This window comes from Ambystoma mexicanum, chromosome 5q (assembly GCF_040938575.1).
Source record: "Ambystoma mexicanum isolate Mex_15411 chromosome 5q, UKY_AmexF1_1, whole genome shotgun sequence".
NCBI lineage: Eukaryota > Metazoa > Chordata > Amphibia > Caudata > Ambystomatidae > Ambystoma > Ambystoma mexicanum.
Window position 1 is genome coordinate 848883178 of NC_090933.1, and position 14879 is coordinate 848898056.

General features: G+C 53.9%; 1 protein-coding gene across 3 annotated transcripts in view; it reads left to right on the forward strand.

Annotated features, from left to right (window-relative positions):
- Nucleotides 1–14879, forward strand: part of C5QH8orf88 (chromosome 5q C8orf88 homolog) — a 1871959-nt gene that overhangs the window by 839648 nt on the left and 1017432 nt on the right. The gene's annotated exons all lie outside the window — the stretch shown is intronic.

The following is a 14879-nucleotide window of genomic DNA, read 5'->3' on the forward strand; positions in this document are numbered from 1 at the left end:
GTCGCCAAGGAGGTCAAGGCGGCAAAGCCTCGTCGAAGCAGGATTGAACCGGCCGTGGGGTCGGGCCCCCACCGAAGCACCCCGGTGGGAGGCCGGCTGGCGAGCTTCGTCAGCGTGTGGGAGTCCATCTCCACTGACCGTTGGGTGCTGGACGCCTTGGCCCGGGGCCACGCGCTCGAGTTTCAAAGAAGGTGTCCGCGCGTCCCCCCCGTGGCCAGGAAAGAACTTCACGTCCCTCAACTTCTCCTGGAGGTAAAGGCGATGCTCAGGAAGGGCGCCATCGAACTCGTCCCAAAGAGGCTTCGGGGCTCCGGAGTTTACTCGAGATACTTCCTCGTGAAGAAGAAGACGGGGGGATGGCGCCCCATCCTGGACCTGCGACGTCTGAACAAGTTCATCAAGGCGCAGAAGTTCCGGATGGTCACCCTCCAGCACATCCTGGGGCAGCTGGAGGAAGGAGACTTCCTGTCGTCGTTGGATTTGGAGGATGCCTACTTCCATATTCCCATCCTAAAGGGGCACCGAAAATTCCTCAGGTTTGTGGTCCAAGGGCGTCATTACCAAATCCCACCTGGTACCCACGCAAGACGCTCGGTTTCTGGGAGCGAGGCTCAACACAGTGTCCCTTCTGGCCTCCCCGTCGGAGGAGAGGACCAGGACCATCCTGGGCAAGGTGCAGCGGATGTTGGTGGCCGACGCGGCCAAGGTGAGGTCCGTCAAGTCCCTCCTCGGAATGATGTCTTCCTGCATCTACCTCATTCCCATGTGCAGGCTCCGGATGCGCCCGTTGCAGGAGTTCCTGGACGCGCGCTGGATCCAAACGACGGGCAGCTTCGAGGAAAGGATCACACTCGACGAGAGTTTCCGACGAGCGATACGGTGGTGGGGCTCCCGCACGCATTTGACGGCGGGCATGGACTTCCAGACCCCAGCCCACCAAGAGACAGTGACCACGGATGCCTCCCTGGAAGGGTGGGGAGCGCACACCGAAAATCTGCATGCAAGAGGCCTTTGGCTCCCGACGGAGAAATCCCTACATATCAACGTCCTGGAGCTCCGTGCAGTGTTTTGGGCCCTCAGGTCCTTCCTCCCGTCCCTCAAGGGCAAGGTGGTGAGGATCTTCACCGACAACACCACCACCATGTTTTACATCAGGAAACAGGGCGGAACCAGGTCCCCAGCACTGTCCAAGGAGGCGCAGGACCTGTGGCATTGGGCCGTCGCCCAAAGGATATTTCTGGTGCCGTTTCATCTGGCAGGGATAAAAAACACCATCGCCGACTCACTCAGCAGGGAGCTGCGCTCGTGCCACGAGTGGGAGCTACGGCAGGATCTAGCGGATCGCCTCTTCCGACGGTGGGGCACACCCCAGATTGACCTGTTCGCGACGGCGACGAACTCCAAGTGCCGGAGGTTCGCCAGCAGGTTTCCCCAGGCGAGGAGCATGGGCGATGCTTTCTCGTTCCCCTGGGAGGGCCTGTTCCTCTACGCGTTCCCTCCTTTGCCACTGCTAATCCGGGTCGTCAACCAGCTCAAGAGGTCACGGTGCAGGATGATCCTCGTCGCACCTGCGTGGCCGAGGCAGATATGGTTCCCGGACCTTCTGGACTTGTCAGCGTCCCCGCCAATCAAGCTGCCGGTGGACGCGGATCTATTCTCCAGGGAAGGAGGCGCCATCCTCCACCACGACCCGAAATCGCTGAACTTGCAGGCCTGGCTCCTGCAGTGCTAGAGTTTGGAGGATACGACATACCGGCCGACTGCAGAGAGGTTCTTGCAAAGGCCAGGGCGTCCTCGACTCTTAAATGCTACGGACACAAATGGAAGAGGTTCTCTGTCTGGTGCCACGCACAGAAGGTTAACCCTCTACGGATTACGGCTCCCCAAGTACTGCCGTACCTGCTGACGCTGGCCAAAGCTGGACTGGCACACGCGTCCATCAAGATTCATTTTGCTGCGATCTCCCGATACACCAGAACCACGGGGCGGACGTCCTTGTGGTCTCATCGTCTGGTGAAGGAGTTCATGAAGGGACTGTTCAGATCGTTCCCGCCGGTGAAGGCTCCGGCCCCGGCGTGGGAGCTCAACGTGGTGCTGACCAAGCTCATGGGACCTCCGTTCGAGCCTCTGCACTCGGTTCCGTTGAAATCTCTGTCGTGGAAAACAGCGTTCCTTGTGGCCATCACCTCCGCACGACGAGTGGGAGAGATCCAGGCCCTTTCCAGTAAGGCCCCGTACTTGACTTTTCATGGCACGAGGGTAGTGCTCAGGACGCACCCCTCCTTCATGCCCAAGGTACCGTCGGACTTCCATCTCAACGAACCCTTGGTGTTGCCTGTGTTCTTCCCGTCGCCTTCGTCGCCGGCTGAGAGGACTTTGCACTCGCTGGATGTGGCTAGAGCGCTGAAGTTCTACGTGGACCGCACGAAGTGCTTTCGGAAGACGTCACAACTCTTTGTGAACTTTGGACATGTCAATCAGGGGAAGGCTCTCTCGAAGGCTTCCATTTCCAGATGGCTCTCCGGCTGTATCATGTACTGTCACCGGTTGGCAAACCGACCGCTGCCTGGCCGTCCGAGAGCCCATTCCACCAGAGCGATCGCAGCTACCACGGCGTTCCTATCTGGTGTGCCCCTGCTGGACATATGCAGGGCTGCTACGTGGAGGTCGACGCACACCTTCACGAAGTTCTACTGCGTCGACCGGGATTCCAGGGAGGAGTCCAGGGTCGGCCAGCAGTGCTGCGCAACCTGTTCGCCTGAGGTGAGCCTGGTGAGGAGGTAAGATGCTTAATGTTGAGTTTGATGTAATGCTTAATGTTGAGCCTTTGCCACCTCCCGTGGTTGTGCATGTGTGCACTGCTATGTATTCTTTATTCATGAGCATGTGAATCCATGCCAGACCCCATGCTGGAGAAGGAACAAGTTACTTACCTGTAACTGTTGTTCTCCAGCATGGGTCTGGCATGGATTCACATGCGAACCCTCCCGCCTACCCCTCTGCGGCTCTTCACTTGGTCATACTGCCACTTCACGTGCTTCCAAATCTGAAGATGGCTGCCAGAGGCGGGGCTTAGGTAGAGGGCAGTCATTGGCTGTGGTCAGTATGACGCAGAGACCAGTGATTGGTTATTACTACGAAAGTCAGATCAGAAACGAAACTGATACTGGTTTTTTCTTTACCGAGGATTCCCAGCTTGACGACGGGGAATATTCATGAGCATGTGAATCCATGCCAGACCCATGCTGGAGAACAACAGTTACAGGTAAGTAACTTGTTCCTTTTACCTGGGACTACATATGAGGCTATTTAAACCACGGCCGACCAGCAACACACGCTTTGCGTTATTCTGCATCCAGCAGCGTAACGCTCACCATGCCTGCAGCCTGCATCCAGTCTTCTGCCACGCCCGCCTCGAATCCGGAGCTCCTAAAACAAAGAGGAAAGAAAGGGACAAGGTTAGAAAACAAACTTATTTCTATTCCACACCTGATTCTGGATCCATCTCGTCTCCGGACCTGTAAAGAACATCATTTCTACACGCATCGCACCTCAAGCTGCAGCACCGCGCCATACTCACCAGTCTTCACAGCATCCTTCAGGTCGGCCCTGCCTCCATCATTTCTTCGCCGAACTTCGGCACCTAGGAGACAAAAGAAAACCACAAGGTGAGCCGAGGGAACCAACAAATATAATTCTTACCACCATAGACTTACCTGATTTACCACCGGAGGCAACCTTTTTGACTCTCCATATTTTCACGTGCCAAATCTTTGAAGAGAGACAAAACAACACGTTTTCCACGTGCTACATTTACCGGACAGCGCCGGGTAATACAGACTCTTACCTGAGCGCCACCAGCTGCCACAAGAGCATCTTTTCACGAGCCAGCTGCAAGACAAGAAAGGAAGGGGTGAAACAAGAGTGAACATCGGACATATTGAACTCTATGAACTTAATACTTACTGGTCCTCACCAGGAACCTCAGAGTCAATACTCTCCGGAACTCTCCCGAGCCTTCAAACCAGTGAAGTAACTGGAATCGACGCGCCCCTGCAAATCCACGCAGGATGGAGAGCTCATCTTTCAAGAATATAAGGTGAGATTGCTGTGAGGGCATTTCGGAGGTGATTAGTTGGGGAGGACTGTGGTGGTGCCATAACTTGAATCCACAAGTGGCTAAATCCATCCCTCCACTTGCAGGAGAATATTTCTACGGGTTAAGCAGACAAGATTAGGAGGGCAGATCCGGTCAGTCATCGCTGCACTACGCATCACGTGGGTGGAGACCGCAGCTGTCCGGGTCCGACCGACGCCCCTATGGGAGCCAGGTGAGCGTAACAGCTGATGCTCGGTTGATCGTACCACCTTTTCGGAAATGTTCTAGGATTCTTTCTTTGTTCTTGTAATTAGGTATCTTGGCAATTATTGGCTGGGGCGGGGTTCTGGGGGTGGTTTGCTTGTCAGGGCCCTCTGCGCCCTTTCCACTGTGAACCCTTGGGTGAGCGTTCCAGCCCCTATTGCCTGCAGGAACACACTATGTAGTTGGTCGGGTTCGTACCTTCTTCTCCTTCCAGGAGTCCAATTATTCGTACATTGTTTCTTCGCGCCTGTCCGTCCGCCTCCTCCACTCTGTTTTCCAGATTCCTCACTTGCTGTTTCAGTATGGAGACTTCCTGGGAATTTTCGTTGCAGCTGCTGGTATTCGACTTCGCCTCCTTCTCCAACACTCCTGTACGTTCTGGCAATGCTCTAACATCCTGTCTCAGGAGGTTCACATCCACACTGATTGCGTCAATTTTGAATTCCAGCGTCGCCTTCAGCTCTGCAATGGCCTGCAGTATTTGCTGATCAATTTCCCCCGACGCCTCCCCCTCACGTGCATCTTGCGCTGTTATTTTACCGCCTTCCGTCAACTGTGCTGGTTTGATGAATGCGTCAATGGACAACTGTTTCCCTTTGCCTTTATTAGCTTTAGATGCCACTGTCACACTCTCTTGCAATGCATTCCTCTTTGTATTCCGGTCAACTGGGTGCAGCTCCTCAGCTACCCTAGTGCGCAATAGTGGGGAAGCCTCTGTTGCCTGCACTGAAGCCCTATCTGTGTCTTATCTGTACAGAGATCTATTCTGGCACACGCGTATCCCCTTTACTCTGGCTTCTCTCTTAGTTGCTTCGGCCCTTAGGGTCGTTGTATTGCGTGTATTTCGTGTGTTACTTGCCTATTTTCTTTGTTCATGGGCTCTGGATTGGGTGCTACCTGGTTTGCTGGTGGCCCTGCGATCCTAACTGGTTTAACAAGTCCACAGGTGTACACGCTTCCACCGGGCACCACTCTTTTTTGCTCTGTACTCGCAGTCCACTCAAAGCTGCCCAGCCAGGTACTTCCGACCTGTGATTGACCTTGTCTTGAGTTGGCACTCAGTGCACTGTCCCGACTGCTGTGTGCTCTTGGCCTCCTAGTTTGGCTTCTTCCCAGGGGGGCCAGTTTCCAGCAATTGGCCCTGGATTCCTACAGCTCTTATCGTGGGCCTGTTCAGCTTCTCCGGGGTCTCCGTGTGTCCATCGCCCCGACCGGTCCTCCGTCACAGGGATTACTGCTTCGCCACTGGTGGTCTTGCTGCAATACTCCTATCTAGCATGGGGCTCGCTGGGTATCAATTTAGTCTGGCGGCTATAGTTAAATGGCCCAGTTACAGCCTTTGGTCTGTGCTGTTTATTTCCTTCCGGATTGCAGTGCTAGCTATCTTGCATGGCTCTTTTTTTTACTGGGGCCGGGTATCCTTATTCCCTACTGTTCCACTTTGCCCTGTATCCTTGTCCAGCTTGGTGTTCTTTCCACTCGCGTTGTGCCAGCACTCTAATGGCCATGCTCCTCAGCCAGCGTACGGTGTATCTCACGCTCCATTAACATGATGTGTGTTCAGCAAATCAGCCCAAGATTCATTTTGGTTTTTCAACGACCGTATGCATGCTTTCCCATCTTCGTTTTCGGTCTCAGTTTCATCTTTACAGAAGGACGATCTCCGCCCTTCCCTTGTCTGCAAGTGTATCACCTCCTGCTGTATTAGTAACAAATATTCGCCTTGCTGTGAAAGGGATTTAGTCACTGGCCCATATGTTCTCACTTGATAAAGACTGCCAGTGTAGGATACTTCGCAATGTCAGTTACGTTCTGCCACTGACTTGCGAATATACTCAGTGCACTTGGTTCGTGCACGCAATCTTGCACGCTTGTAACTCCTCCGATCTGCTTTGCGAGGCTGCCAGTCCTGAGTCACTTTTACACAATGTTTCGTTTCATGCACACCGTATTTTAAATTCCGGTGCATCTGTATGAAGCGCACGGGTCTCCGGATGATACTACGACACCACGCTGTCACAAATCAGCTTTCCACTCTGCTATTACGGAGGTCTCCGTTCCAGACAAATCTGCGCACAGCCGTTGCCAACTCTCCGCTCCATCTAAACCTTCTCCATTCACAGTTAAAGCCCACCGTTGTTGGCTATGGCGCAACTCTTACTTTGTTGCAGCTGTTCCACAGAGATTCCTTTGTTCCCAGGCGCCATCATCTTGCTCCTTTTGCCTAGCAAATGTTGCAACCCACTTCAGCTCGTAGTTCACCTTCCTTGCTGTGATTTTCACCGGAGTTACAACCTCAGCATTCACTTCACGCTTCTGTAGTTTTGTTTTTATTCTTCATAGCTGCCTCGGAGCATGTGTAAACTTCAACATCACAACTGGATCAGCAGTTCTATACTGTTCTATACCGTGGCCATGTAGCCATTCCCCCCTGATTAATTTGTAACCTTATTGTCCTTCTTCTTTGTCATTGATCGAGTCTGCACATGCTGAAATTCTTCTTCTTGTCCTGCTTCTGAATTGATCATTGGGGGTGCTGCAGTCTCTCTGGTGTAGAGCTTCACGTCGTTCAGGTGAATCCAAGCTCGTCTGCCTTGAACCTTTACTGCTGAGGGAGTACATTTCTCAACTAAAAAAGGACCAATGAACCTTGGCTCGTGCCACTTCCTAGTGAAGCTTTTGATCAGCACGTTGTCGCCAGGAAACAGTCTCAGTACTGATAATAATTCTGAAGATCTGGTTGCTGAATTGTTTTCATATGTGTTCTGAGACCGCCCCCCCTCCCGTGGCGCTTCAGTTGATCTGAAATGACAGCGATACTAGCGGTCATTCATGTCAAATATGCACATAACTAATTCTGCTGTACTCTGGACATCACTTCTACTCCTCGATGGAGGAATCAAAGGTGTTCTCATTCGCCTTCCTGTTACTAATTCATGGGGTGTGAGGTGGTGGCCAGACCCAGGCTGATTTCTTAAAGCATATAACGCTACGGATAGGCAATGTAGCCATCCCTTTCTCCGGCATCAACTTGAGCTTGGCAATTCTCTCTTTAAGGTGGCCGTTGAGTCTCTCACATATCCCGTTCGCTTGCGGGTGACAAGCAGAAGAAAACTTTTATGCTCAACAATAATCCTACTTGTTCAAATACTTCATTAACAAAATGTGGCCCATTATCGGATCTCAGCACATCACACACAGCCCATCTTGGAAAGACTTCACGTACTAAAAACTTTGCTGCGCAAGTGGCATCAGGGTGTATACATAAACCTGCTTCAATCCACCTGAAGAAGGGACTCACCACCACTATCAGATACTTGTATCCATTACACACCTGCAGCATATCAACATAATCAATATGTAAATGCTGAAAAGGACCATTCGGTCGAGGAATTAGTCCTCTAATTGTTCGCATGTATGCCCAGCGGTAAACTTCTGACATACGATGCAATTTACTACATAAAATACAACGTGTTCTAACAAATTTGGCACAAACCAGTCGTTGCAGCAAGACTTTCACTAGTTACATGCGTAGGGTAGTGCAGCAGCTCAAGCGCTACCTTTAATAATGCAACTTGCATCACCAGCTTTCCAGTGCTGTCCTTTCGCAATAATGCTTCTGTTGGGATTAAAGAACACCCCCTTTGTTTCCATGATTCCTGCTCTTCCTCCGGTGCACTGCCTTGAATCTCCCTTATATGGGTTCTCAGTAAATAATTAAATCCTTCTGTCACTGCCATAATTGTGGCTACCGTTTCCTTAACATCTGGAGTATCAATACTTGAAATATGTAGTGAATATGCAACCCTCTTAGCCTCTACGCCTGCGGCTTCGTTCCCACAAGAGATAAACTCAGTTCGTTTAGTATGCGCTGCGCATTTAACTATCGATATGGCCACTGGGAGTTGGAGTGCCTTAATAAGCCTGTCTAATAAGGATGCGTGCTGCACTGGAGTGCCATCCGCTTGGAGGTAGCCCCTCCTTTTCCAACGCGCTAGCCCTGCGTGTACGATCGACGTCACATAGGCAGAGTCACTATACATCATCACTTCCTGCCAAGCATGATTCTCGAGCATGACAATGAGCGCTACCAATTCTGCTGCTTGCTCCGAAAAGTGAGACGGTAGTCTTGCACTTGCTACAATCTCAATCTCGCCATTTGCTCTATGCCTTGCTACTGCAGCACCAGAATGCCTTTCTCCACTTGTTTGCTCAATTTTCGATAAACCATCAATAAAGAGAATGTTCTCTACTGCTAACGCATTTCCTTTTTACGCGTGGTATATCATCATAAAACTCTGCATAATTCACGCAGTCATGCACATGCTCGCCTTCAGCTATTGGTTCAGCTACATATGTGGCGGGATTCACTATTTTACATCTGACAATTTTAATTGCTGGATTTGAGATTATTACTTCATACACAGAAGCTCTCTGAGACGTCAATGTGCCTTTGGGTTCCTCTAAAATGGCAAATAAAGTATGTTCTCCAAACAGCGTCACAGAGCAGCCCATTACAATACTTGTAGACTTCTCAATTGTAAATGCAGCGGCTGCCAATGACTTTTAGCAAGGAAAATGTCCTTTCATAACTGGTTCTAGAATCCCACTGTAATACGCCAGAGGTTTTTACCCTGATGTAGTCCTCTGTGTAAGGACTGCTGTCATAACTGTCCCATTTGTGTGTGAGAATAAGATAAACTCCTCAGCATAATTGGGAATCCCTAAAACAGTAGCTGCACAAATTGCCTTCTTTAACTCTTCAAACCCTTCCTTCATTTCCTCAGTCCCTTCTATTTTCTCCTTGTTTACTTGTGCTTTCTTTAGAGCCTGCAAAAGGGGTCTTGTGTATGAATTATAGTCAAACACCCTGTTAGGGAGAATTCTCTTCTCCAGCATGGGGTCTGGCATGGATTCACATGAATATTCCCCGTCGTCAGTCTGGGAATCCTCGGTATAGAAAAAAATCAGTATCAGTTTTGTTTCTGATCTGTCTTTCTTAGTAGTAACCAATCACTGGTCTCTGGGTCATACTGCCCCCAGCCAATGACTGCCCTCTCCCTAAGCCCCGCCTCTGGCAGCCATCCTCAGATATTTACCGCACGTTCAAGTGTTGGGAATCCTCGTGCTTAGCTCTCGAGCTTTGCTGCGTTTTCACGCTTTTTTCACGAGATTTTTCTCATTTTTCGGTTAAATAGAGCCTCAAGCTCCACCGTTTCTACATCCGATCAACGGGGATCCGTTTCAGAGTTTTCTACGCCCCTCACGGGTGAAGATTTCGTCAAGTTACGCTTTTGGAGGATTCCAGAAGTTCCGAGGCCTACCCCGGACATGGCTCAGGAGAAAGGAAGCTCGACGCCCGGGAAGCTGTTCAGGACCTGCCCTGGATGCCAGCTTCAGAATGTTTTCAAGGAGGACGAGCATTCGTTATGCCTCTACTGTCTCCATGAGGACAAGACGCACACGGAGCGGTCTTCTAAGTCCTGTGAGGGCGCCCCGGCGACGGAGGCCCAACAAAAGGCTAAGCACCGCAAGTCCGCGGGCACCGGGAGCTCCGAACGGTCGGGCTCCTTGGCTGCCAGGCAGGGCGCATCCTCCCCGGCGCCATCAACCACGAGCCAACCCTCTGGCTCGGGTAAGAGGAAGTCCGAGAGCCCGGCGAAGCTTCTGGAGAGGCCCCGATCGATCTCGAAGATTCCGGCAGAGGGGGAGCGAGGCTCGGACCCTCCCCCCAAGGTGAAGGCCCCAGGCGTCCAGAAGGTGATGATGGCCATAATTCACCCCGCTAAGACCTTGATTGAGGATGTCGCCGCGGCCCTGGCTCAGCTGTGGAGGCTACACCAGTGGAGGCGCCCTCAGGACCCAGAGTCTCCCTGCCACCGCGGAGGGAGTCGTCTTTCAGGCCCATTGAGAAGACCCCCATGAAGTCCTCGTTGGAAAAGGTGGGGGAGGGGCTGGTGGCCATCGTGGATACGGACACGACCTCTGAAGAAGAGCTCATCGAAGTCGTGGAAGAGGCCCAGCCCATCGGGAGGGATCCCGGCGAGGGCGACGACGAGAGCGACGGGGTCGCCGACAAGGCTCCTCAAGAGCCCTCGCACCCGTCGTTTCTGGTGCCGCAGGACACTTCGGCGGCCATTATGTCAGCGATTCAGTCCTTATGTTCGGAGATAAGGACAAGGTTGCCCCTCCCCCCGACGGAGGTACCTGAGCCAGACCCGACGGGGGAACCGGAGCCAGGACCTTCAGAAAGTCCACCGCATAAGAGGAGGAGGACGCATCCTATGCCACCTCTCCCACCTCTGCGGCCTGCTCTGCCTTCCCCCCGGTCTACTACCCACGGGGATGATACAGGCACGGACACGGCTACGACAGGTACAGATGACGACGGAGGCGACGACGGGACGTGTCCCCCATCGCCCCCTGCTCGGGCGTCCCCGCCCGACTAGATTGGATCCTTTCATGCCATGATTTCCAGGGCATCCGAGCTCTTCCAGCTCTGCCCAGAAGAGAAGAAGAAGGAAGGGTTCCTTTACCAAAGGCGCGAGGCTAAAAGGAAGACGGTCCTCGCCGTACCGCTTCTTGATGACATCTGGGATGAGGGGCTCGCCCTCCTCAAGAACCCTGCCACGGCGCCGGCAAAGAGGGACCGGTGCGAGAAGAAGTACCGGGTCCCCGACGCTGCACCCTTGTGCCTTCGGGCGCAATCTACCCCGGATTTGGTCGTCTCGGCGGCGGCAAAGAAGAAAGCGGGGGGGGCATCGGCCTCGACATCAACTTCCCCGCCGGACGGCAAGGGCAGGAAGTTGGACACGATGAGACGGCAGATCATCTCATCCGCAGCGACGACTATCAAGGCGTCCAACACCCTGGCTATCGTAGCCCGCTACGACAGGGAGTTGTGGTTCAAAATCGCCCCTCTGTTGGACTTCCTTCCGGACGCCAAAAGGGCTGAGGCCCTTGAAATCCTACAGGAGGGTGAGATTGCTTCGGACCACGCCATCACGGTGGCAACGGACATCGCCGACACCGGTTTCCGTCAGTTGGGCAACGGCGTTTGCTTGAGACGAGGATGGCTCAAGGCTACGGATTTCCGCCAGGACGTACAAACCAAGGTTTTGGACATCCCCTTCGACAGGAACAACCTGTTTGGGAAGGCGGTTGATGAGTCCCTTCAGGCCATCAAGACAGACACAGAGACTGCCCGGGCACTGAGAGTGCTCCAACAACGACGGCCGTCTTTTCGGAGCTCCGGAGGCAGACTAGGTGCCTCCAAGGGATCCGGCGGTGGCTCCTCCACGTACCGCCAAGCGGCAAGATCTTCATCCCAGGAAGCCTACAAGGGACGTGGCAAGTCAGGTGGTGCCCGTCGTCGTCGACAGGGAGGTCAAGGAGGCAAGGCGGCCTCCAAACAAGATTGTACCGACCGTGGGGTCGGGCCCCCGCCGAAGCACCCCGGTAGGAGGCCGGCTGGCGCGGTTCGTCAGCGTGTGGGAGTCCATCTCCACCGACCGTTGGGTGCTGGACGCCCTGGCCCAAGGGCACGCCCTCGAGTTTCAGAAGAAGTGCCCTCGCGTCCCACCCGTGGCCAGGAAGGAAAAATCACGTCCCTCAATTTACTGGAAGTAAGGGCGATGCTCAAGAAGGGTGCCATCGAGCTCGTCTCAAAGAGGCTTCGGGGCTCCGGAGTTTACTCAAGGTACTTCCTCGTAAAAAAGAAGACAGGAGGATGGCGCCCCATCCTAGACCTACGACGACTGAACAAGTACATCAAGGCACAGAAGTTCCATATGGTCACCCTCCAGCACGTGCTGGGACAGCTGGAGGAGGGCGATTTCCTGTTGTCGTTGGACTTGGAGGATGCGTACTTCCACATCCCCATTCTAAAAAGATACCGAAAGTTCCTCAGGTTCGTGGTCCAAGGGCGGCACTACCAGTTCAAAGCCCTCCCGTTTGGATTGAAGTCGGCACCCAGGGTGTTCACCAAGTGCCTCGCACCGGTGGCGGCGTGGCTGCGCCTACAGGGGATCCACGTCTACCCCTACCTGGACAACTGGCTCATCCGGGCAAGGACAAGGGAGCTCGCCGTGGAGCACACTGCGAAGAACATCCAGCTGCTCACGGACCTGGGATTCTCCATCAACTTTCCAAAATACCACCTGGTTCCGTCGCAAGTCGCCCTGTTTCTGGGAGCCAAGCTCGACACAGTGGCACGGCTGGCCTCGCCGTCGGATGAAAGGACCAGGACCATTCTGGGCAAGGTGCAGCGTCTGCTGGCCACGGACATGGCCAGGGTAAGATCTATCAAATCCCTCCTCGGGATGATGTCCTCCTGCATTTATCTGGTGCGCCTTTGCAGGCTTCGGATGCGCCCCTTACAAGAGTTCCTCGATGCCCGCTGGGTCCAGTCGACGGGCAGCTTCGAGGACAGGATCCCTCTCAACGAGACGTTCCGTCAGGCGATCCGGTGGTGGGGTACCCGCTCCCATCTGTCGGCGGGCACGGACTTTCAGACCCCAGCTCACCAGGTGACTGTGACGACAGACGCCTCCCTATAAAGTTGGAGAGCGCACTCCGGAGATCTTCACGCGAGAGGCCTTTGGCTCCCGGAGGAGAAGTCTGTCCACATCAACATCTTGGAGCTCCGCGCAGTGTTCTGGGCCCTCAGGTCCCTTCTTCCGTCCCTCAAGGGCAAGGTGGTGAGGATCTTCACCGACAACACCACCACAATGTTCTACATCCGGAAGCAGGGCGGAACCAGATCCCCTGCCCTATCCAAGGAAGCCCAGGATCTGTGGCATTGGGCCGTCGCCCAGGGGATGTTTCTGGTGCCTCTTCATCTGGCAGGAATAAAAAACACGATCGCCGACTCACTCAGCAGGGAGCTGCGCTCGTGTCACGAGTGGGAACTGCGCCAGGATCAAGTGGATCGACTCTTCCGACGATGGGGCGAACCCCAAATCGATCTCTTCGCGACGGCGACGAATTCCCAGTGCCGGAGGTTCGCCAGCAGGTTCCCCCAGCCGAGGAGCCATGGGCGATGCTTTCTCGTTCCCCTGGGACGGCCTATTTCTTTATGCGTTCCCTCCGCTGCCTTTGCTGCTCCGGCTCATCAACCAGCTCAAGAGGTCCCGATGCAGGATGATCCTCGTCGCACCGGTGTGGCCGAGACAGATCTAGTTCCCGGACCTTCTGGACTTGTCAACGTTCCCACCAGTCAAGCTGCCGACGGACGCAGACCTTCTATCCAGAGAAGGAGGCGCCATTCTTCACCACAACCCGGAGTCGCTGAACTTGCAGGCCTGGCTCCTGCAGCACTAGAGTTTGGAGGGTACAACATCCCGGCCAACTTCAGAGAGGTTCTTGCAAAGGCCAGGGCGTCCTCAACTCTCAAGTGCTATGGACAAAAATGGAAGAGGTTCTCTGTCTGGTGCCGTGCACAGAAGATTAACCCTCTGCGGATTACGGCCCCTCAAGTACTGCCGTACCTACTGTCGCTGGCCAAAGCTGGACTGGCTCACGCCTCCATCAAAATACATCTGGCTGCAATCTCCCGATATACCAGGACTACGGGACGGGTGTCCTTGTGGTCTCATCATCTGGTGAAAGAATTCATGAAGGGACTGTTCCGATCATTTCCGCCGGTGAAGGCTCCTGCCCCGGCGTGGGAGCTTAATGTGGTGCTGACCAGGCTCATGGGGGCCCCGTTCGAGCCTATGCATTCGGCGCCTTTGAAGTTCCTGTCATGGAAGACAGCTTTCCTCGTGGCCATCACCTCCGCACGACGAGTGGGAGAGATCCAGGCCCTATCTTGCAAGCCTCCATACCTGACTTTTCATGACACGAGGGTGGTGTTGAGGACACACCCCTCCTTTATGCCCAAGGTGCCGTCGGACTTCCACCTCAACAAGCCCTTGGTGTTGCCCTTCGTCGCCGGCCGAGAGGACTTTGCACTCGCTGGATGTAGCTAGAGCGCTGAAGTTCTACGTGGACCGCACAAAGAGTTTTCGGAAGACGTCACAGCTGTTTGTGAACTTTGGGACTGTGAATCAAGGGAAGGATCTCTCAAAGACTTCCATTTCCAGATGGCTCTCCGGCTGCATCATGCACTGTCACGGGTTGGCAAACCGACCGCTGCCCGGCCGTCCGAGAGCCCATTCGACCAGAGCGATCGCTGCTACCACGGCGTTCCTGTCTGGTGTCCCCCTGCTGGACATCTGCAGTGCTGCGACGTGGAGGTCGACGCACACCTTCACAAGATTCTACTGCGTCGATCGGGACTCCAGGGTCGGCCAAGCAGTGATGCGCAACCTGTTCGCCTAAGGTGAGCCTGGTGAGGAGGTAAGAGTTGCTTAATGTTGAGTTGTTGTATTGCTTAATGTTGAGCCTGTTGCCACCTCCCGTGGTTGTGCATGTGTGTACTGCTATGTATTCTCTTATTCATGAGCATGTGAATCCATTCCCGACCCCATGCTGGAGAAGGAACAAGTTACTTACCTGTAACTGTTGTTCTCCA